We start from the raw sequence: 19,794 nt of genomic DNA on the forward strand, positions 1-19,794 counted from the left end.
GGTCATCAATGAAGATGTTGAACAAGACCAGACCCAGTAGCAACCCCTGGGGAACACCGCTAGTTACAGGTTTAATTAATAATAATAATAATAACAACTTAAAATGAAAACTAGAAAATCATATTCCTGGTATGGAAAATGGAACAAGTTCTCATTCTTGCACTGGTGACCTCCATAACAGATGACTGGAACCTTGTTTAATTTATGAGAGAAGCATAGGTTCAAGAAAAGTATGGAGACAGTATCATGGGGTCCAAAAGATCTGATAGCTATTATATAGTCTCCATATTCCATAACATGGTAGGCAAGCTTTTACCTGGCTAGTCACAGGATAGATAGTCTTTTGAAAAGCTGTTAGGCTTATGTCTCACTTCTATTTTTTATCTTGCCCTGTTTTCAATTCAGCCTTCTGAACTGAGGAGGGTTCAAAATGGAAGGACGGTGACCTCTTCTAGGAATAGCAGAACATGAAGTAAGCATATAGGAAGGTCCTGTGAGAGTATTAGGTCATGCTGTGATTGCGTTGTTGAAAGTTGGCATTTGGTCATTGCAGAAACAGTTTATGTGCCTCCCTGATCAAATCAGAATAGAAAATAGGTTTAAAGGAGAGCATTCTCTGCAGAGGTAGGGCTACAATTTGTTGTCATAAAAGATCAATTACATGTTCTCATGTACTTTGGCACATTCTATCTCTCTCAAAGTCAAGAAAAATATTCAGAAAGTCTTCTAACCTTTCTTTGTTACTACATAAAGAGTTGTTTAGGCTGGGTTCTTTTTTTTTTTTTTTTTTTTTTTTCCTCCACATTTAAATGACATTTTCTTATGGTTAAAAAGGGTGGGGATTTTTTTTTGTTTGTTTGTTTGGTTGGTTGGTTTGTTTTGTTCTGCTCTGTTCTGCTTTGTTTTCCTACTGGTATAACAGGATCAAGTCAGTTTTAATGTTATTTTTCAGTTAGACTTTGTAAGAACTAAGAAATTTTCTTCCACAATTTGGTGAAAATACTGGCTATGTTACCACCGCACAGTATGGAACTTTCTCACACTTATCTGCTATGCAGATAAGCATATGTCTATGAAGATTTTAGAGAAGAAACAAACAAACAAACAAAAAAAAAAACCTAACAATATCAAGTTTTGTATTATAATCTGAGAGGAAGCTCCTTCTTCAGAATAAATATTTACATAGTCTGCCTAATAAGTATTAGGGGGTCACAAAGAGACTAACCTGGATAGAAAGAAATACACTGTTCTTGTATTAGTCTCCTGCCTGATACCTGAAGAGACATCAAGGAAAGCTGTAGTAGACGTTTTTGTGATACTTTTTCTTCAACATAAAATGAGGAAAACCTGTGGATAGCGTGGTACTATACATGATTCTAAAAGGAAGACTGTTTCTTTGGTTTTGGTCATATTTGATCAAATAAATTGTTTGATTTCTCATCTCCTTCACAGGTGGACAAGATCTGCTAGTAAGGGAAACCAAAGATTTTGACTAGTAGAAGGATGGGGATGTACATTATGTACATTATGTATATGTATATGTATATGTACATTTCAACATAAGTTGTATCTGATTTTAAAAATAAATGACAATTACAGTTTTGCCAACTTTGGTAGAAATTCAAAGCAAATCATCATGACATGAAAACTTAGATAAATACAAACTATTTTACAACATTTATGATTCACAAATCAGTGTTCACTCGCATGATGTCAGAAAGATAACATTCTTATGCAAAGAAAACTTTAAAATGGAGTAAATGTGAAGACCCCTTTGCATTAGAATTCAGAAATAAATTTAATTGTACATTTTTTCTTTATGTAGACATTCCCCATATAAAATAGAAAACTTGTATTTTGACAACCAGAATTATTAAATTCTTCCATTCTTGATATAAATATTTGTTTCCTTTCAATATGAAAAATGGTCACAATAAAGAGCAAACTCATCACTGCCTAGCTTTGTCATAATTTAGAGAGGCTTAAGGACTAACAGATAGCAACTACACAGTTGAAAGATACCTGTTTGTCATGCTTTAAAATAGGAAATAAATAGGATTAAAATACGAAATAAATGGTAAATTGCTAAAGAGCTGGTTTATGTATAATCTTCTTGAGCTGAATGTAAGGAATTTGAATGCTTGTATATCAAAGACTGGTTTGGCTATTTGTATTATTTTTATTACCCACAAATTGCATTCCTACCAAGTGGTTACATGAGTTAAGAGGAGTATTACCTGCAGTAAATTCAAAAAGCCTGTTACTACTGAAATGAAATTCATGGAATGCGTTTCCAACTCTTCTATTTGTTAACATATTATTCATTTCATTGCACAGGAGATTACATTTTAAAAAGGTTTTCAGGTTGAGTTTAACAAAAAAGAACCATTCCCTATTCTTCATGTTTAGGAAATACTCAAAAGGTAAATGTAATGTTACTGAGAGCATTGACTTTTAGAATATTTCCCTATTAGAGGGTGGCTAAGAACCTCATTATTGTGTCATTTAGGTTGAGTGTAAGGTATAGTTTCTATTGTTCTGGTATTACTAGATATCCTCTTTAAGTCAAGGAGATTACCAAATTAACATTACTTGGCCTTTCTTCTTTTATTTTAGATTTTATATGTGAACAAATATCAAAAGAGCAACTGAACCTTTATTCAGATATTTTCTGTCTCAGAAAAGGCAATTAATCTGCAAAATATCTTGATTACTTTTTATTTTATTTTATTTTAGGTCTCCTTCTCCTTGAATGCCTTGTTTTCTCTGAATTCTTAAACAGAAATGGATCTTCTTATGTCCCATATCCTCTCTTCTGTGATTGTCAGGTGTGACTGCTTTCTGTGTTTTAGTTAAATGAATAGACACATATATGTCACTTAGACTACCATTCTCAATTGGCCATAGACTAGTAGGGACTATTATTATTATTATTATTATTATGGATTATCTCAATATTTACTTTATGTTTTGGAGGGGTAGTTGGTGACATTAGGTTCAATGCAATATAAAATACTCATAGGTAAGTGAAGAAATTGAAAATAGGTGAAAATATAGGACCACAAGAAAGAACTTATCTGTGATCCTGAGAAAGCAGGGTGACAGGAGCCTGTCTCAAGCACCTGGACACAAATGCCTGGGAAGCAAACAGAAGATTTTGTTGCAGATTTCCATTTTGTAATGGAAGATACTAAGCAAGATTCTTCCCAGAGGTACACAGTAAAAAGACAAGAGACAATAGTCATAGTTGCAACATGGAAAAATATGATATGTATGTAGGTAATTTTATAACTGTTTCCTAAAACAATTTGAAAAGTCAAATTTATATTTTATGTAATATCTAATAGCTGTATCTAAAGATACAGAAGATATCTAAAGAGTATCTAAAAAGGGGATATTTGAGCTACATGAATGATATATTCACAGATATGATGTAAAACTTGTACTAAGAGGACAATTTCTTTCAGTTGTAACTGCTAACATCAGTAAAATCATGCACAACTAATACTAGGCTTCAGCAGTATTGACCTCCTTGACAGTACAGTGCTTCAGTTTGCTTAAAAATAATTGCTCTGGGATTCCTTAAGTCTTCATCTTTAGATAACCATATATCCTTTTATTTAGGTTGCTCAGTAACTTTTTGTCTTCAACTAGCTTTTGCATCTGTATAGAAGAGCATCAAATCTTCTTAGCAAGAACTTAGCTCATATTTTATTCCCTCTAACCTAGCCTTAATTCAATTCCAAAAAATGTCCAATAAGGGTTCAGAAGACGGTCAATACATGTTACACATTTGGCGTAATTTTCCCACGTTTATTTGGGAAGCTCTAAAAAGACATGTTTTGCCCCTTTTTAACTTAATCTGTGTATTTAGGAAAAAAATACATGAACGTTACGTTTAAAATAAAATAAATTCTTTGTTGATAATTGACTAATTTTCCTGTCATATTATCTTTTCATATAGTAAGTTAAAACTACATCCTTAGATGCAAAATGTTAGTAAAAGGAAGGAAAGAAAGAGAGGAAGAGGAAGCGGAAGGGGAAGAGGAAGGGGAAGGGGAAGGGGAAGGGGAAGGGGAAGGGGAAGGGGAAGGGGAAGGGGAAGGGGAAGGGGAAGGGGAAGGGGAAGGGGAAGGGGAAGGGGAAGGGGAAGGGGAAGGGGAAGGGGAAGGGGAAGGGGAAGGGGAAGGGGAAGGGGAAGGGGAAGGGGAAGGGGAAAGCAAGGCAAGACAAAGGTGAGAATGAATAATTCTATAAATATTTATCTTCAGTACCTGGAAATAGGCAGGGTGTACTCATGTATGAAATAATCTCAAAACAGATAATAATTAAGAAAAGTGTTATGGGAAACCCAACAAAAATAATGAGACCATATAGAATGTTATTGATGCAGTCTGCAGGAATTGGTAGAAAAATTCTATTTTAGAAGATTCACTGGTGAGTTTAAAGTGTTCATATCCTTGCTGATAAAACACACTCACCCAGACCTTCCCAGATAAGCAAAAAGCATGAGAGTGTCACTAGTCATATGCTACAAACAATGGAATAAATAATTATTGGGGGAAACACTGATATCTATATTGCCTAAAACTTTCAATAGAGAAAATCATATTTTCAGAAGTTAAGCTTTGGCTGAATGAAACACTGCTGCAGCACATGGGCTATGCATTGAAATTTATCTTGCCATAGCTAATAAAGTATTCCTTCTGGAGATAAATTTATTATGCTAGAAACAGTTCTGTGAAACTAATAAAAATAAAAATAAAAATAAGATTAATCTATTACCTACAGGACACCAGGCAGAGCTTATCTTAGCAGATTTATAAAAGTCACCAAAGGAGGTATCAACAATAATACAATACTGCAGAATAGTAAGTAGGGTAGCTTTTTATTGATGCACTGCTTTGGGGCTTGTTTTCTCAGCTATTTTTATTTTACTTTTGCACTGTGTAAAAATCTATTGTGTGTTCCCTTTGTGTCAGGTTTTTCACTAGTCTTTTATGCCTTTGTATTTCTAGATTAGATTTACAATGGAAGGTAAAAGTACCAGGCAGATGCTACACTGACAGGTCAGCAATGAACATTATGACATAAATTGATTAGTCTACAACAAAGAACATCACACTTTGGTAAGTTCTTGGGCTGTTCCTGCTACTCCCTTACGAACTCAGAGTATGTCATGAGTGCAATTTGTGCCTCACATCCCCACTGAATTCTATAACATGTCACACCAGCTCATACAAGATCACTTCCCAGAATTTAGGTAGAAAGCATATGTTCTGAGTGGAGAGAAATGAAGAAATACTTTTCTTACTGTCTGATGAAAATTGTGCAGAGCACTGCATAGAGGAAAGACACATGATCTGTGACCACTGTGAACTTCTTATGAATTTTAATAACTGCCATGTGTGCTCTGAAGTACATGACACTTTTACTGCTAATTTGTTAGCTGTTTTTCAGAAAAAAAAAGAAAAAAAGAAAAAAAAACCTATAGCTGATCCTTAGAGAAAGTTTGGAATTCAAAATTTGTTGTTCATAAAAACAAGCACTGTAGAGACATTGACATCCAAAATTACAGCTCCAAATTTAGAAGTGCTTTTGGGATGGCTCTTGGGATGAATAACTTGCTTTACAAGTTAAGTTGCATCATCCGTCAAAAAGTAGACAGTGGCATAATGGGCAGTCCAAATGTGAAAACTGGGAAGGCAGAGGGGACAACAAAGTAGGTAGGGATCTGCTTCATAGAGAATCAGTTCATTAAGCATCTAGAAAGACTGCATAATGATGTCTGTATGCATCTGTACAGAAAAGTCCCTAGAAATTGTCTTAATATACTCTATATATCAGAAGAGGTAGTGAGAGACTGAGTTTCACCTTTAGCCTTTAGAGAGGTACTTACTGCATTGAAACAAACATTTCATACAATTCTAAATTAGCATCTAAGGCAAGAGAAAAATAAAACTTTATACTTCTCTGTGATATTTAGAGAACACTAAACAAAATTCTGTTTTCTATAGAAGATCTTGAGACTTATGGTCTTTTCATTTTGGGGAAAATCAGTCTAAGTCACGAATTTAGAACTGCCTTGTAAAACTATTGCTGTTGAAAAGAACGGCAGATCTTTACTGCATATATTTGTAGCAGTGGAAACTGAAAACCTTATTTCCCAAGCAATTGCATGCCTGTCAGTTAGGATTTCTGAAAAGTCTGTCACTTCTTTATCTGTACACTGGAGAATGTGAAGACTGAGATCCAACAAGCAGATGTAAGTTTCAGTGATGAATTTAGGATTCTGCTGGTGTTTGAATCTTCTTTATCTTTATCTGCTTCCCAAAGCGAGCTGCCAGTTGTTAGGAATATAGAGTTAAATGGATTAAAGCTCAAATCAACAAGAATCATGTAGATATTTAGGAGAAAAATCCACTAACTATACAAGTGACATATGCTTGAAGATCCATCGCTGCTTCACACAGTATTTCTGAAGTTTCTTAAAGACCTTACATTGTGTGCCCAAGAACTGAAGAGTCTGACAGTTATCTGCAAGTATTGAGGCATGAAGGTGCTGGCAGTGCGCAGGCTGCAGGGGGCCTCTGTGAGGAGAGGCCGGGGCTGACCCATGCCAGACACAGCCGGCTCCAGACAGCTCCAGAGGCCCCACCGCAGGGCACGGCTGGGCCCAGCAGCCAAGGTGGCAGAAATCTGGGGAAAGCATATTCAAGAAAGGACAAAAAGCTTCACAGCAGTGTAAGGAGTGAAGAAAAAAACTGTAAGAAACACCTTCATGAACACCTAGGCCAGTGAAGAAGGAGGGGGACGCGGTGATCCAGGGGTCAGAGCAGAGATTCCCCAGTATTCCGTGGAAGAGGCCATGGTGGAACAGATGCAGCCACACTGCAGCCTTTGGAGCACCCCACACTTGTGCAGGTGGATACTTCCTGAAGTAATTGCAGCCCATGGAGAGCCCATGCTGGAACAGATATATCCTGAAGGACTGCAGCCCATGGAAGGACCCATAGTGGAGCAGGCAAAAAGTGTGATGAGGGAAGAGGAGCAAAGGCAAACTGCCATGAACTGACTGCATCCCACAAATCCGTCTTCCCTGTGCCTCAGGGAGACAGGGAGGTAAAGGAGTCAGAATTGAAGGAGTGACATTCTGTGGAGACAAGAGGTGTTTTATTTTTGTCTTTGTTTTGATTTACTCATATTTGCTCATACTTTGACTTACTCATAGACTGATAATCTAACTTTCTGCATGAAGCTTATAGTTAGCTAACATTGCCCTCCTAGAAAGTGGGAGTTTCAGGTTCAAAATGTTTCTCAGTCTGAGAGGATAAAACCAGAATCTTGCTACCCAGGATAATATCCTATAGCAAAGGTTTCAAAGGGGGGAGATGACAGAAGGGAAGGAAAGAAAAAACAAGTGGTGTAGCTCTATAACAGTACTAGGTTTCTTCTCCCGGCTTTTTTTTTCTTTTTTTTTCTTTTTTTTTTTCAGTTTTATCCAAAGGTTATTAAAACAAAATATGTAAGAAATGCCTAGAAATCACCAAGTGTTTAGTGGAGGCAATTAACTTCCACTTATATTTTATGTCTTCTCAGTATTTTTTCCTTGGCTGCATGTGGTGAATGCTGCCCTGTCCTTGCGACCCTCAAGAGCTTGAGAACCAAATTAAGATCCAGTTGATTACAAGGATGTATCTACCAAATTTCTGTGTGATTTGTTTGGAATGCATTTCTCTTTCTATTGTAAGAAATGGTAGGACTTATTTACCTGGTATCAACATGTGTTACATCGAAAGGAGAACCATTTACCTGAATATAAGCTGCTGCTCCAAATTTGTATTTGCACTCCAAATAATCTTGATTGTATCTTCCTATTAAAGAATAAATCTAAAGTCTCATCTCCCACCATTGTGTTAGAAATGTTTGCTCCAACAATAACAGGCTACAGGGTATTTCATGGAAATACATTATGTTGCCTTGGAGATTTTTCAAACTAATATAGACAAAAGCAGGCTTGATCTGACTGGGAAGCTGTGCAACCACATCCCTTAACGCAGGTTTTCACCCTGTCTATGGCAATAGGTGCAGAAACTATCCAAAACCTCTAAGAAACTCAAACACCTAATTTACAAGGGACAGAAAAAGGAGAATAGGAGTCAGATATTTTCTTAGTTATCTGGTCTAGCTTTAGGCACTAGATTGTAGTCTTCTAGAGTTCTAGTTGCTGCTCAGAAAGATAAGTTTCCTGTAAGTCCTCTCTCTTACCTGTGAGTTGCATGTGAATATCTTATATTCTTAAGGTGTCTCAGATGGCATTAAGTGCCTATTTTAGGCAAATGAATAGTGCCCAAATACATGTTTAATGGTAATGAAATGATAAATGAAGAAAGTTGAATATTTATGCTTCCAAAGTTCTGCAATTCTAACCTGTAAATTTTTGGTATTTCATATATAATTAGTATTAATCAAAGCAGATGCTTACAAATAGATAATCAAAAAAGTGTCCTTTCTAGTGAAGAAACAAATTTTACGTGTGTATTTTCCAAAAATATGAAAGTATTTACTTCTTCATGCAGGACTATACTGAAGAATTAAGTAATAACTCTCTTAACGCCTTTCTGGTTATCATCCCCTGAAGCATGAAAAGTTAAAGGCTTTTTGAAACAGTTTAAAACAGGAATGAGCAAGTGATTGAACAGCATTTAAGCAAAGGGTAGATAGCATTATTATACAAAGGACTGAGACAAATATATCTGGGGTTGTACAGCCCAAACAAATGAGCAGTCCTAGAAAATAGTATGAAAGGTATAATCATAGAATCATAGAATATCCCGATTTGGAAAGGACCCATCAGGATCATCAAGTCCGACTCCTGGCACCACACAGGTCTACCCAGAATTTTAGACCATGTGCCTAAGTGCACAGTCCAAACACTTCTTAAATTCAGACAGGCTTGGTGCCATGACTACTTCCCTGGGGAAACTGAATGAACTCCCCCCCCCCCCCCCCCCCCCCCCAAATGAACATGTTGGTACAACAATAACCTCAAAACAACCTAGAGAACTATTTATTTATTTTTACAAAAGGAAAGGGGTAGCAATTAGCATAAACTGCAAGATTGGAAATTCAGGGAAGGGTTTGCCCCAGTATCCTAGAACGTTTTTCAGCATAATTAATGCAATGGTAAGCAATTAAATCATCATGGTTAACCTTAGTAACCATAAAATAATAGCAAATGGAAATGAGCAAATACATGTTCTTGCTGGGATGCTAGGGGACAGCTTAAAAGTCTCTTTTAAAACACACCAGAAACCCTTTCTAAATTGGGATGGATGCCTTCCAAACTCAACATGCCTTCACCTTTCTTACTTTTGCTAATAAAAATGTTAAAACTGACTCCAAGTGTTCTCAATTCAATACCTGCACCATCCAGGACTATATGTCACTGAAGTAATGACCCAGTTTTGGCATTGGATTTGAAATTACAAATACAGTTATGACAGCTTTCTTCTGGAATTAGTCTTAGTTAAAATAGTGTTTCAGATACAAACTACTCTAGTAATACAAAAACTTGTCCTACTTAAGAAAATAAATTACAAAGTGAGAATTAGAGTAGAAAAAGAAAAGTAAAACAGTTCTCTATGAAGGTGATTTTTATTTGTTGTATTATACTCTACCATTGATTTCACTGGCAATCTGCAAGTCATTCATTGCCATAGAAACAAGGCCACTTAAAAATGCATTCTGTGTGTTTGCCAAAATGATCCATACTAAGAAATGGTTTTCCTGTAAGTTGATGTCAAATACGGATACAAATCTGATTAAAATTGCATTGCAGAATTACAATTGCAATTACAGAATCATAGAATATTCTGAGTTGGAAGAGATCCACAAGGATCATCATGTCCAATTCCTGTATCCACACAGGATCACACAAAAATCAAACCATATGTCTGAGACCTTTGTCCAAATGTTTCTTGAACTCTGACAGGCTTGGTGCTGTGACCACTTCCCCATGGAACATGTTCCAGTGCCCGACCACTCTCCGGGTGAAGAAAATTTTCCTAACACGCAGCCTGACCCTCCCCTGTCCCAGCTCCATGCCGTTCCCTTGGGTCCTGTCACTGTCCCCAGAGAGCAGAGCTCAGCGCCTGCCCCTCTGCTCCCCTCGTAAGGAAGCTGCAGTCCACCATGAGGCTTCCACTCAGTGTCCTCTTCTCTGGACTGAACAAACCAGGTGGCTTCAGCCTCTCCTTATGTCACCCCTCTAGACTCTTCACCATATTGAGTTGGGGACCTCATTGCAGTCTACAACTTCCTCGCGAGGGGGAGTGGAGAGGCAGGTGACCTATTCTCCGTAATCACCAGTGACAGGATCTGTGGGAACGGTGTTAAGCTGAGGCAGGGGAGGTTTAGGCTGGACATCAGGAAGAGGTTCTTCACCGAAAGGGTGGCTGCACACTGGAACAGGCTCCCCAGTGAAGTAGTCACTGCACCAAGCCTGTCTGAATTTAAGAAGCGATTGGACTGTGCACTTAGTCGCATGGTCTAAAATTTTGGGTAGAGCTGTGCAGTGCTAGGAGTTGGACTTGATGATCCTTTTGGGTCCCTTCCAACTTGGGATATTCTATGATTCTATGACATTCAGAGCCCTCCTTTGGACACTTTATAATAGTTTTATGTCCTTTTTATATTGTGGCACACTAAACTGCACACAGTACTCAAGGTGAAGCTGTACCAGCATGGAGTAGAGTGGGACAATTACTTCCCTCAATCAGCTACAATGCTGTGCTTGATGCACCCCAAGATACAGCTGGCCCTCCTGGCTGCCAGGGCACACTGCTGACTCATGTTCAGTTCACCAGCAACCAGAACCCCCAGATCTCTTTCTGTTGTGTTGTTCTCTAGCCTCTCATCCCCCAGCCTGTACATATATCTTGTCTCAAGTGCAGAATCTGTCACTTGATTTTCTTAAATTTCGTAATGTTAGTGATTGCCCAGCCCTCTAATTTGTAAAGACCTCTCTGCAAGGTCTCTCACTCCCAAGGGAATCAACATCTCCTCCAGATTTAGTGCTGTCCATATACTTACTTAGTCCTTACCTTCAAGAACTGCAGCCCTGTCATTTATGATAATATTAAAGAGAATTGGCCCTCAAGTGGAGCCCTGTGGAACCCCACTAGTGACTGGCTGCCATCCTGATGTAACCCCATTTCAGCCTGACACATCAGCTAATTGTTCGTGCATTATATGTTTATTTAGTTGTATGCTGGACATTTTGTCCAGAAAGTTGCTGTGAGAAACAGCTTCAAAAGCTTTGCTGAAATCCAAAATATTACATCAACTTGCTTCCGTTGGTCAACAAGGTGGGTGACCTTGTCATAAAAGGAAATTAAGTTTGTAAACCAGGGACTTTCCCCTTGTGAACCCATGTTGGCTGTGACCAATGACAGTCCTTCAGGTGTTTTTCAATAACTCCCAGGATAATCTTCTCCATAATTTACCAGGCACTGAAGTGAGACTGACAGGCCTGCAATCACCAGGGTCTTCTTTCTTGCCCTTGAAAATTAGAACATTTTCCAGCTTTCTTGGACCTCTCCAGATTCCCAAAACCACTGAAAAACAATGAGAGCAGTTTCATGATGACATCAGTCAGCTCTTTGAATACTCTGAGATGAATCCCATCAGGCCCCATAGACTTATGTGCATCCATCTGGAACAGAAAATCCAGCACAATTCCAGGTTGGCTAGCAGTTTGTTGCCACAGTCACGGTCCTCTAACTCACAGCATCTGGGAGTTCCAGGTCCCATTATCAGTGTTAAAGACAGAGGTGAAGAAAGCATTAAATGTCTCTACTTTGTCTGTGTCCCTACTTGTGAGGTGACCATCCTTATCAATCCTTATCAAGCAACAGACTGATATTTTCTGTTCCTCCTTTTGCTGTTAACATGTTAAAAAACCAACAACAACAACAAAACAAAACAAACAAACAAAAACACTTTTTATTGTCCCCCACATTACTGGCTAGCTTCAGTTCAATTCTAATTGAGCTTTGGTCTCACAAATTTTCTCCCTACTATGGTGAACAGTCCTCCCATGTCACCTGACCTTGTTATCAATGGCCATACACTTCCTTTTTCCACCTAAGCTCTAGAATAAGATCCCTGCCCAGCCAAGCCAACTTTCTGCCCCACCTGCTTCCAGCATTTTAGAACTGCCTGTTCCTGTGCTCATTAGAGCTGGTAGTTAAAAATTGACCAACAGTGGTGGACCTTGATGTCTTCACAAGCAGTTTCCCAGGAACCTTACTAATTAGTTAGCTGAGTGCTCTGAAGCCTGCTCTGCCCATATCCAGGTTTGAAGTTTGGTGGCAGTTTTCCTCCTATCACCACAGATTTTAAAATCAACTACTTCATGGTCACTATGTCCAAGACAGCCACCAATTGTCACTTCACCCATGAGACCCTCTCTGTCTCAACAACAGATCTGGGAGGCAGCCTTTCCTAGTTGGCTCCCTTAGTACCTGTACCAACATGTTATCATCAAGGTGGTTTTGGAATTTCCTGAACATGTTTGCATCAGCTGTGTGGTATTCCCATTTCATGACTGCAAGTTGAAGTCACCCATAAGGACAAGGGTGTCTGATCTATATGTATCTCTTAGTTCCTTAAAGAATAATTCATCAGTGTCACCAACCTGGCTGGATTGTCTACAGTAGACTCTCTTAATGACTCTGCTTTATTTGCTTGTCCCTTAATCCTTACCCAGAGGTTCTCAACTGCACCATGACCATCTGCAAGCTCTTTACTGCTCAGCCCCTCCATTACATACAGCATCACCACTCTGCTTTATCTGCTCTGCCTGTCCCTTCTGAAAAGCCTAAATCTGTCCACTCAGGACACCACTCACACCACTCACAGGACTCTTCCCTCCAGGTTTCACTTATGCCAATGATGTCAAAGCTCTGTGACTGAGCCAAGACTTTTAGTTCCTCTTGCTTGTTCCTCATGCTGCATGCATTGGTGTAGAAACATCTCAAATGTGCTTCATTGTACCCAGCACCCCATGGAGCATACTGAAGGATCTCACTAGCATGCAGACCCTCAAATTTTGGTGTGCTTTCCCATGGCTTATCACTGACAAGCCTGGTTTTACCCCCTTTCCTTCTTCAAATCTAGTTTAAAACCATTGATCAGCCTTGCTAACTGCTTCACAAAAATCATTTTCCCCCTCTAGGAAAGGTACCAGCTTTCAGGTACCTCAGGCACCAGCTGGTCTGGTGTTGTGTAGACCATCCCATGATTGAGAAACCCAAAATTCTGCCAGTGACACCAACCTCAGAGTCATATATTGATCATCTGGGTCTGCCTGTTCATTACTGTTCCCTTCCACTAGAAAAACAGAGGAAAACACTACCTGTGTGCCTGATCCTTTAACCAATTGCCCCAAAGCCCTGAAGTCCCTTTTGATTGCCCTTGGACTTCTCTTTGCTACTTCATCACTGCCTATATGAAAAAGCAATAATGGAGAGTAATCAGAGGGCTGTAACAAACTAGTGAGTTTTCCAGTAACATCTCTTAACCAGGCCCCAGGGAGCCAGCAGACTTCCCAGTGGGTTGGGTCCAGTCAGCATATCGGGCCCTTTGTTCCCCTCAGTAAAGAGTCACCTATGACAACAACTTTTTTTTTTTTTTTTTTCCTGATGGAGGTGGTCTTGATATGGGGAGTAGGCTGACTTACCTACTTATGTAATGGAAAAGCTAAGACTGCTTTCGGAGTTCCATCATAAAGGATTTGGATTTTTGAGGGAAAATTTAATATGTTCAAGGAAATAAAAATATATAATGTGCAATTAAAGATGCATACTGAACATGCATGAAGGAATGTCCTCTATCATGGCATATTCTAAATTTCCAAATATAAAATTTGAAACCATAAATAGATTTTGATCCTTTAAAAATACATTTTTTGATACTTTAAAAGTATCAAAATTAAATGTAAATCCATTCAGTGTCTTTCTCTTCCCTCTTTTCAATAAAATAAAATAGAAAATCAGTTGCACTAGACAAATCTTCATTGTTCAAAACCCTTAATAAATGAATGATTCTTCAAAATAAAAACTTAACTTCTATGTAAAATGAACTTTCAAAAACAGTAAGTAAAATTTTTCACTCTCACATTTCACAGCTGTTTATTCAATTTCTGTTCTAAGTAGAAGTATTTTATTACAGTTACAAGCTTTGCTGACTCTCCCCACTCTTGGTTTGGTATGAAATGTCACCCAAATTTAGACCATTTATATTTTTTTGAAGGATCATGACACCAGAGAAAAAAAAATGAGAGAGAGAGAGATTTGGTGAGTACATGCTCCATAGCATCAGACATCAACTAGACTAAGTGACATTCCTTAGAATGTATCTCACTGTCCAACGAAGTGTTGTACAACTGTCTTGAAACAGTACTGCTATGTGAATCTGGAGTTATGTTAAGACTAGTTTTTAACGAAGCTAGCATATCAAGCAGTATATTAGGTGTGTAGACATGGCACTGCTTTATGTAAGACAGATGTGCCCTCAGAATATTTGCAGTAATTGTAAATGCCAAGAAAGTCCCTCTGAAGGAGTTGTTAAGAATGCATGCTAGTAATATGAAGAAAAAGTGTGTTTTTTACAGACAATCCTTTAAATGAAACTTAAAGCCAAACCAAAATATCCTATGGCACGCTGGGTCACTTACAGTTCATAAATATGTTGTCTCAGCACAGCAGAAACTGGTTCCTGTTCACAGTAACAGCACTTTTTTTTTTTTTTTTTGGGCGGGGGGGGGAGGTAAATGAACTTCATTGTCCTGCATTCTCTAAAACCACATCTCTTATTAAGATAACTTTTCACTATCTTGACAATAACTTCTCATGTTCTGAGAAGAAATCTCTCTCTTCCCTCCCCCTTCCCCCCGCCCCCATGATAAGTTTTCATGTAAAGAACCAACAAATGCACAGTTTCACTTTCTGAAATTCAGGAGGTACCTCCAGAAAACATCTAATTTAAACACCTGCTCTATGTACATCTAATTAAAACATGTTTAGGACCTTATCTAGTCTGAACATCTCTGAGGATAGATATTCTCTAGGCAACACAGGCAAATGTTTTATCACTGTTACAGTAAAACCATTTTTTCCTATACTGAGATTTTTCCATGTTTCCTCCTGTATCTGTTGCCTGTCTTCCTTCCACAGTGAGACTCTGGGAAAAGTAGAACTGACTTCTTCATACCCTGCACCCTAGTTGGGTGAAGAAAATAATAATATTCCCTTTTTAGCTTTCTCTTTTTAAGGCCGAACAAAACAAATACCTTTAGCTTCTTGTACTGCATGTACTCCATCCAGCTCCTGACCTTTGTAGCCTCCTGCTGTTATCCTTCTGGTATGCCAATGTCCATCTTGGGGGGAGCTCAAAGGCAGACTAAGTACTTGAGATGCAGTCTCATGAGTGCTAGAAGGGAATAATGACTTTCTCTGACCTGCTAGATGCATTTTTGCTATTTATGCTCATGGTACCGTTGGCCTTCTTTATTGCAAGGACACGTTCCTGACTCAATCAATTTTTTGTTGACCCCTTGTCTTTTTTTCAGAAAAGCTGACAGTCAGTCCCCAGCCTGCACTGTCACATATAGTTCTTCCTTCCCTGGTGCAGGATGTTGTATTCATGTTTGGTGATCTTCAGGACCTTCGTGTCAGACTGTTTCTCCTGGATAACAGCCCTATCCTACAGGGACTGCTCCAGCAACTACTGTCAGTTTAGTGTTTTCATTAAGCTCACTGAGGGTACATAATATGTCATCACTGAAACTGTTAACAAAACTATTGAATAGTACTGACCCTGTTACTCTGATCCTAAGTAGCTGACCACCAAACGGTCTTTGCACTGCTGGACCTTTGAATTGTCATTTTCCCACCCATTTTATAATCCATTTATGTCTATACCAAGCCCATAATGTCTTGGATAACAGCGTGCCGTTATTCTAGAGTGAACTGGTTTGCAAACGGACAGCCTGTTAATGTGCACAATACAATAATAGCCACAAGCAAAAATAATTAGTCTTAAAATGCATTGTCTTGTGACTCTTAAGTTTGGTAACAATCTAGTAAGTCATGACAGTTTCAGTATGCTTTTACATTGACTTATACTATTTCAAGTGAAGACAGCATGTTTTGCAGATGATTGAGTACACTGGCAGACAGATAAAGATATTTTCTGCTACCTGCCTTTTGAATAGCAATTAACAGAAAGAACTGTGTATACAAAAGACAGTTAGATCACACAACAGTGTTGCAGGCCAGCAAATATGAGATGAATATGTCTTACATGAATCTTTTTAATAAAATGGGTTTGTTAACATGTCTCTGAACAACTAATAAAGCTTCAAATCTTTTCTGTTTCATAAAATAATTTTGTAATTTAATACTGCTGATACTGCAACCTTTTGAATAAAACCTGTTTTCATAGCAGAGTGATTGTTTTAAATATCAATATTTTGAAGTAACAGGGCAAATCAAGGTTAATTCCTTAAATCCGGAGTGCTACATGAAAATCACTTTTATACAGTCAGTACTCTACTTTTTGCATCTCCAGTACTCTCTTTTCCTCTGTATTTCTCCTCATTGTCAAATACTCATAATGGCTTGTCAGATTCTCATTGCCTGTCTCCCACTTCTCTAATTTTTAAAAATATTTATATTGTCTGGAGTGGAGAACATGATTTCTATTGTTCACTTTCAGACTCCATTATCTTGTTACATCATTTTGCCATTAGCTCTAAAGTTATAATACTAATGAGAAGTGAATTAATATTATAAACACCTGTTTCCCAAGACAGATATTAGTGCATTATAATATTCCAGTATAAAACTTGCAACAGCAAGGAAGGTGATTCTCAATATTTCCATACTAACAAGGTACTAGAACTCACACAAACCTTTTGAATTTGTGCTTAAAGAGAGAAGCTGTTAAGCCCATATTTATCTGATTATATTCTGAATGAATAAGGTGGAATAGACTTTAATCCCAGCAGTTATTGCTATTCACATAAAACTTAAAAAAATCCACTCTGACCTGCTGATCATCTTCACAACTGCAACAAGTTTCAGTCTGTGAACGTGAAATAAAAAGAAGTATTAGTGAAATTCTAGTTTTGTTTTTTAAATAGATCAAGGCTCCAGATATTCTGCCAGAATATAAACAATAAAAAATATAAAACAATAAAAAAACAATAAAAACAAAACAAAACAAAAAAATAAAGTACAAAGATGGCAGTGTCCTCCCACAAAGTGTTAATATCAGGAGGGTATTTTATTCCTCCTTTTTAATCCTGCATCAACAGCTTTGTCAAAAAATAGTATGCATATTTAACGTTCTTGTCTTTTGTTTGAGATATTGTCTATGTCATGAGTGCTACTATGTTTTTAAAACCTTCATGCTGATAGAGAACCAAAGGTAATATTGTACTGTATTAATCAAGAAAATGGATAGAGCTTTCTACAGTCTACCAATTGCTTAATAAGGGGGGGGGGGTGAGATTAAATTGCAGGCTCCTCAAATGTTTTATACTTGCAATGAATGAATCTCAGCTTTTACTGAAGTCTATTGTGCAGTCTTTGGCACAAGATTGTCAAGAGAATATTTATTTATTTATTTATTAAGGAATGCTCTATTTTAGCTTTAAAGAGAAGGGGACACATAAAAGAAATACGAATTATGCAAAAATATTAGAATGGAAGTTGTCAGTAAAATATATTTATTTCTCAGAGTTAAAAGAGATGACTCTCCTAGAGCCAAGGCAGATACAAAATGCTGTGACTAATGTGAATGTCCTTGGCAAAAGGATAAAATTATCTGCCTGTAAAGGATATGCACTTGAAGACGGTGATGTCAGAAGCTAGCTGAATACCAGTGAAGCATGACCACAAAGAACAATCCATGCATATTTGTATTTACCCCAGAGTAAAAAAGCAATTGCAGTTTGATCAACTGATTACAGTCTTCACCTGGGAAATCTGAAATCACCACCTGTTGTTGCTTTGGATGCCAATGTGATACACTTCAGTTGATTTCAACAGAATATAAAACATCAGTATATCCTGTGGGGAGAGAATAGGGTCACTTACTGTGTGGAATTCATTTCTGTATCTATGTTTGAGTCATGGTAGTTGAATTTCTTAATGTAAGCACCCCACAGCAAATGCAGCTACTCAGAAACTGTGTAATGGTTCCTAATATTGAAGAACTACCAGAAATTAATTATCCTGTCAAAATCTGTAACTACATTCATATATGTTTATATATAATATATATGTCTTTGTGCATGCACATGCATCTCTTACTCCTGCTACCTATTTCGTTTGTTAACTACTGTTTTCCCAGGTTTATAGTACTGTTCAGAACCAGTGCTCTGACCTTACTCACTTCCTGTGGAAATGTTTTATATTTCCTATGGAAAATATGGCCACAAATAGTTTCTCTTTCATCTGGCATTTATATGTATAAATATATATATTATATATACATATGTATTTACTTTTGACCTTACATAATGCTATTTTACTATTATGCTGTGAAAATATTTTTATTTAGCAAGAAATTTTAGGATTGTTAAAAAATTCTTTCACATTTGTATGATATGACTGAATGGTAAGCAGAAAAACAGCAATTCTTTTTCACAGAGAAAGGGATGATAAGGTAAATTAAGAAAAAAAAAAACATAGGAGTGATTGGTACATGAATACATAGATTGAACAAATAGAGCCAAATAGAGAAATATAGTGTGGACTTGATACTTCACATTAATTAAGCAGTTAAAAAAGACTGCAGATTTACAGAAACCTAAACATGCATTCCTAAATATCTCTATATAGTGAGCTGGAAAATAATTCCACATCACTATTCCATTTTCTCTTTATTTCAAGTTACCTTATAGAGTTTGTATTGTTAAGTGCATATTAGGAAAATATTTGCATTGATAGCTTTCCCAAGGGAATGAAAACAACATCCTTTGTACATTCTGAGTTTCTGAAAAGCAAAGCGAGCAAGAGAATAGAGCTGTCCAAAATGGATCCTGCAGTGTAATGCAGCATTTACTCCACTGTTGTGATACCATTTCAGTTGAAAACAGCCACACAGCAGCAAAAGTCTTGGAGTAAAGATAAGTGAGCTGAGACAGTTCTCTTTCAACTGCAGTCTATTAGATGTATCCTTCCCTTTGTAAATAATAGAATGATGTTTTAAACATTTACAAAGCCAAACATTAAAATTACAGCTTTGCAGTCAAAGTGACAGATGGGCTGGGTCCTCATATAGCAAAGCTAAGAATAAACAGATTGCACCCCAATCTCAGTTTTAAACAAAAACAAAACAAAAAATACAATGACAAAAATTTAAGCTGATTACATATATAGTTATTTATAAGCTTTGTCCTGGACCTCTGGCAATCAAATATATCTAACCACTGTAATCTAGTGGTGAATAAAGATTGATTGTGGCAAAGCAAGGTCTTTGTCAGCTTGTACTTTGTGGAACTTGCTATATGTATGATTAATGTGCAAAACGCCTCTGAGACTAGCCTTTAGGATTTTTGCTAGCTCATACTGCCATCTACTGATTAATATTCTGTTTTTTTTTCTTATTTTTTTTTATTTTTTTATTTTTATTTGGCAGGGAGGGATGGAGGCAGCAGGGTGGGAGGGTGTATCTGCAAGACTGCTTCATTCTATTAGTTTTAGTGGTACAGTCCTGTCT

Source organism: Anser cygnoides, chromosome 1 (genome assembly GCF_040182565.1).
Source record: "Anser cygnoides isolate HZ-2024a breed goose chromosome 1, Taihu_goose_T2T_genome, whole genome shotgun sequence".
Classification (NCBI taxonomy): Eukaryota; Metazoa; Chordata; class Aves; order Anseriformes; family Anatidae; genus Anser; species Anser cygnoides.